This window comes from Myotis brandtii, unplaced genomic scaffold, assembly GCF_000412655.1.
Source record: "Myotis brandtii unplaced genomic scaffold, ASM41265v1 scaffold329, whole genome shotgun sequence".
Taxonomy (NCBI): domain Eukaryota; kingdom Metazoa; phylum Chordata; class Mammalia; order Chiroptera; family Vespertilionidae; genus Myotis; species Myotis brandtii.
This window is the reverse complement of record NW_005362676.1, coordinates 721,390-726,598: the sequence shown is the minus strand read 5'-3', so window position 1 is coordinate 726,598 and position 5,209 is coordinate 721,390. Positions and strand designations below refer to the sequence as shown.

Below are 5,209 nucleotides of genomic sequence, written 5' to 3'. Positions count from 1 at the left end.
CCCAGGTTCCATTCTGATCAAGGGCACATGCCTGGGTTGTGGGCTTGATCCCCAGTAGGGGGTGTGCCGGAGGCAGCTGATCAATAATTCTCTCTCATCATTGATGTTTCTCTCCCTCTCCTTTTCTCTGTCTAAAAACCAATTTAAAAAAAACATTAAAAAAAAAAAAGGCGATACAGCTAAAGGGCAGAGCCAGTACCCAGACCCCGGCCATATGCTCCTTCAACCCTCAGTCCCCAGTGCCCTCTCCCCCATTCGATCATGAGACGTGGTCGTTGGGCTCCCCACAATAACTGGCGGGGAGGGAGGTTGGCCCTAAAGGTAGAAAACAAAGCAACTCCCAACAGACACATACATTTCTGCCAGTTTATTGATCATTGAAGCATTTCCATGGAGAAAAGGGGTTCACTTGTGTTTTGTAAAAAAAAAAAACAACTTTGGATGACACTGTTCTATTTCTGGTATCCACTGTCCATTTCACACATAAACACTGAAAATGGTCCCTGTCTGGCTCTGTGCCATGAAATCTCGACATCAAGGTTTATTCCTTTACAAGAAGAGACGCCAGGGGTGTAACACTCGAATCTATAAAAAGTACCAACTAAAAGTCACCGTCACCACGGCAACGCACCGCCTGGGCGAGGAGCCTCAGAGGCGCAGCCCTTTGGAATGAGCCTCCGCAGACGAGTGAGACCTGCACGGAGTGGATGTTCCATCTCCGCGAGCACCTGGACCCTCATTCCTCGGCTCAGAAGTAGGCCTCAGCCCTGGCCGGGTTGCTCAGTGGTTAGAGCGCCGACCCTCGAACTGAGGGGTTGCAGGTTCAATTCCCGTTCAAGGGCATGTACCTGAGTTGCAGGTTTGATCCCCGGCCCCGGGGCAATTGCAGCCGGCAAAACTGATCAATGTCTCTCTCTCTCTCTCTCTCTCTCTCACATTGATGTTTCTTCTCTCTCTCTCTCCTGCCTCTCCTTCTCCCCCTCCCTCCATTCCTTCCACTCTCTCTAAACATTAATGGGAAAACATCTCTCTCACCAGAGATATGTTTTCCCATTGATTTCTAGAGAGAGTGGAAGAACGGGAGGAAGGGGAGAGAGAGAGAGAGAGAGAGAGATATCAATTGGCTGCCTCTCCCAGTCGCCCCTACTGGGGCTGGGGAACCTACAACCCAGGTATGTGCCGTTGACTGGGAATTGAACCCACAACCCCTTGGTCCTCAGGCCAAAGCTCTCACCACTGAGCTCACCGGCCAGGGCTCCTCCCCTTTTCAAGGCTGTATAACAGTCCATCGTGTGTACAGACCACAATTCACAGAGTAATGTTCGTCCTGTGCTTAACCTTGCTTTGCCTGTGGGAAGAAAATGTTTTCTGAAAAGGCTTAGATTTTTTGCTCAGCTTGTGACACTAATATCTCTGGGTAAATGATCTTCTTTAGTGTCCCGTACAAAATATTGCCAAAGAAGCCCAAGCTGTTTGGCTCAGTGGATAGAGCGTCAGCCTGCGGACTGAAGGGTCCCGGGTTCAATTCCAGTCAAGGGCACATACCCGGGTTGTAGGCTTGATCCCCATTGTGGGGCATGCAGGAGGCAGCCAATCCATGATTCTCTCTCATCATGGATGTTTCTCTCTCTCTCTCTCCCTCTCCCTTCCGCTCTGAAATCAATAAAAATATATTAAAAAATAATAATAAATAAAAATAAACAAGAAAATCCTCCTATAATATGCAGGCACCCCTATCTGCTGGCATTTGCAGCAACACGAATCCCAAAGGCCCCCAGAGCACAAACGTCCAAAGGGAACAAATGAATGGGGGATTGTGCCTCGGGGCGGCCAGCAGGGCCCAGCATCAACGCATAAAGGGCCTCTTGTGTCAGCCGGCTTCCTGGTCAGCTGACTCCGCCGGACACTGTGAGCCCGGCTGCCAGCCGCTCCTTGAACCTGCACCAGCCAACCCCCCTCCACCTACCCCCCCACTCCCATGTGCAACTGGCTCAGCAGGGAACCCTACAAGCCAGTCTGCCCAGGCCCGAGTGCCCATCACTCCTTGGTTGGTGATGCCGCCCAACTCCAGCTGGCCCAGAAGGTAGCAAACGTTGTGCAGAAAACCGTGGGCGATCCTGCAAATCCAACCTGGATGTACCCGTTTTTCCTTTGAATCTCAGAGTGCGGGTTCCCTGCAAAGTGGATTTTGCAGGCATATTGAGATGAAGAATGGGATTTGGCGGGGGAGGGAGAGGAGAGCAGCTCATTTTTGCACTTGATCTTAGCCCAGAAGCCGAGAAGCAGTGGGAACTAGTTACATCGTGGTAAATGCATACAACAACATTGACCGTTGTCACTATCTTACAGGATAGAGTTCAGAGGCATTTAGTCCACACATGTTGTTACATAGCCACCGCCACCATCTAGTTTCAGAATCACTTCTTGTTGTTACTCCTCACCCAAGGATATTTTTTCCCCCTAGTTTCAGAATCACTTCTTGTTGTTACTCCTCACCCCTCACCCAAGGATATTTTTTTCACCATTGATTTTTAGAAAAGGGTGGGAGGGAGGGAGGGAAGAAGGATTGATTTTTAGAAAAGGGTGGAAGGGAGGGAGGGAAGAAGGGAGAGAGAAAGAGAGAGAAATATCGATGTGAGAGAAACACATCAACTAGTTGCCTCATGCACATGCCCCAACAGGTGCTGAGGAATCAAACCTACAACCCAGGTAGGTGCCCTTGACTGGGAATCGAACCGGAGACCCTTCAGTATACAGGCTGCGCTCTAACCACTGACCCACACTGGCCAGAGCCAGAATCCATTTTGAAGACTTCTGCAGGGGCTGGGGAATCAAACCTGCAACCCAGGTATGTGCCCTTGACTGGGAATTGAACCGGAGACTCTTCGGTATACAGGCTGCGCTCTAACCACTGACCCACACTGGCCAGAGCCAGAATCCATTTTGAAAAGACTTCTGCAATTCCAACGATCTTCTCTCCTCTTTTATATATTTAGGAAAATTTTGTTTTTCTTTCTTTTTCTTTTTTTGTTGTTGTTGTTGTTCAACTAGGATCCATGTGATCTACCCAGTCTCGAAGATCTTCTCATGCCATTTTTTCACTAAAGACAAAAGGTGAATGTAGATAAATATCTGGAACTTTCTTCTGACTAAATGTATGCAAGGACTATTTTTTGTGTGTGTTAACCCTCACCCGAGGACATTTTCCCACTGATTTTTATAGAAAGTGGAAGGGACAGAGAGAAACATCGAGGTGAGAGAGACACATGGATTGGTTGCCTCCCGCACGCACCCTGACCAGGGCTAGGGAAAGAGCCTGCACCCCAGGCAGGTGCCCTTAATCAGAATCGAACCGGGACCCTTCAGTCCCTGGGCCGATGCTCTATTCACTGAGCAACACCGGCCAGGGCAAGGACTATTTTCGATTCATGAAGAGTCTACATTATTTTTTTCTTATTCTTACATATACCCCCCCCCCCCCATCTATAGCCTTTTGACTAAGCTGGAAAAATCTAAGCAAGTTCCAATCCAAATAGAAGGCGGGAGTCGCTAATTATATACGTGCTTTTCTCCATAAATTCAAAGCAACTGTCTCGCTTTTAATGTTTAAAAAAAAAAAAAAGAAACATGACACAACCATGAGTATTTCTTAAAGCTCTTTACTGTCTGGTGAGATAAACACTTTGCTCCCTTCATGCATCCTCCAATGTATCTGAATACATAAAACAAACACACTCACATTTTAAAACTTTCTGGCTATTAGGATGCTAGTTCCTTGGAGGCAAGAGTCCAAAATACTGGCACCACCAAAAAACCGTGGTCGGGAAAATTGGGGGTTGTCGTCGTAATCATATCAGACTGATTAAGGCTGTTTGCGGCTCCTTGTTGTGGGCGGAGAAGGCTGTGACTACGTTCTCATTCTTTGTATTGGTCATAGCTTTTCCTTAGTCTTATCTTTGTATAGCCGCCTTCCCCTACCAGTGCAAACGCAGCCTAATTTGGGGTCTGAGACCCCTTCTTACATAAGGACCAGCCACAGGAAGAAATGATTGTTCAACCATTCATGTTCCCTGTGGTTTTTTGTTTGTTTGTTTTTAAGGTTTTTATTGATTTCAGAGAGGAAGGGAGGGGGAGAGAGAGAGATAGAAACATCAACGAGGAAAGAGAAATTTCTATCGGCTGCCTCCTGCACGCCCCCCTACTGGGGATCGAGCCCACAACCCGGGCATGTGCCCTCGACTGGGAATAAATGAGGCATGCGGCCCGCAGGCTGCGAGTTTGACATGCTTGACAAAGAAATAAGACACTTGAATTCTCAATGTTTGTAACGTGTTAAATCACAGTGTATTCAGTGATTATTTTTTTAAAATATATTTTATTGACTTTTTACAGAGAGGAAGGGAGAGGGATAGAGAGTTAGAAACATCGGTGAGAGAGAAACATCGATCAGCTGCCTCCTGCACAATCCCCACTGGGGGTGTGCCCGCAACCGAGGTACATGCCCTTGACCAGAATGGAACCCGGGACCTTTCAGTCTGCAGGCCAACGCTCTATCCACTGAGTCAAACCGATTGGGGCTCAGTGATTATTTTTATTTTTATTTTTTTCATTTCCCTTGACATTGATAACCATCAATGAAGAGAGTGTGGAATATGTGGGCACATTTTTTAAAGAGCCCAGCACTACCTTAGTTTTCCCTGTTGATTAACAAGACAGTTTGGTTCACGGTCACTCCCACCGTCCCAAGCTACCGTGCAAGTCAGGACTGCGTGTACTAGTATGTACGTGTATACATTTATGTAAATATGTGTATAGGTGTGTGCATGTGTCTACACACGTGTGTATGTGTAATTAAGTGTGCATGTGTGTATATATATACACACATTCTATACCAGTATATACATGTGTATACACACATTCTATACCAGTATATACATGCATATACACACATTCTATACTAGTATATACATGTATACATATATATATGTGTGTGTGTGTGTGTATATATATATATATATACACACACACACTTTATATATGCAATTTATATGCACATAAAATCTCCAGCCACTCTCGGCTGAGAACACACGTGACGGTTGGAAGCCTTCGCACGGCCATTGTGAATGTAAAAGCCCCTCTCCTGAGCTCCGGAAGCCTGTCCGGGGGGTCTCTGGGGGACAAAGGGCTGGTGGACAACGACGCTTCGGTC

General features: G+C 46.9%; 1 long non-coding RNA gene across 1 annotated transcript; it reads right to left on the bottom strand.

Annotated features, from left to right (window-relative positions):
- Positions 1-3,036: 3,036 nt before the first annotated feature.
- On the bottom strand, positions 3,037-3,898 carry LOC106726900. Its single transcript, XR_001363032.1, has 2 exons — positions 3,740-3,898; positions 3,037-3,101 (listed from the first exon to the last, which is right to left on the bottom strand). It is a non-coding gene; the product is annotated as an uncharacterized LOC106726900 (long non-coding RNA).
- Positions 3,899-5,209: the final 1,311 nt, after the last annotated feature.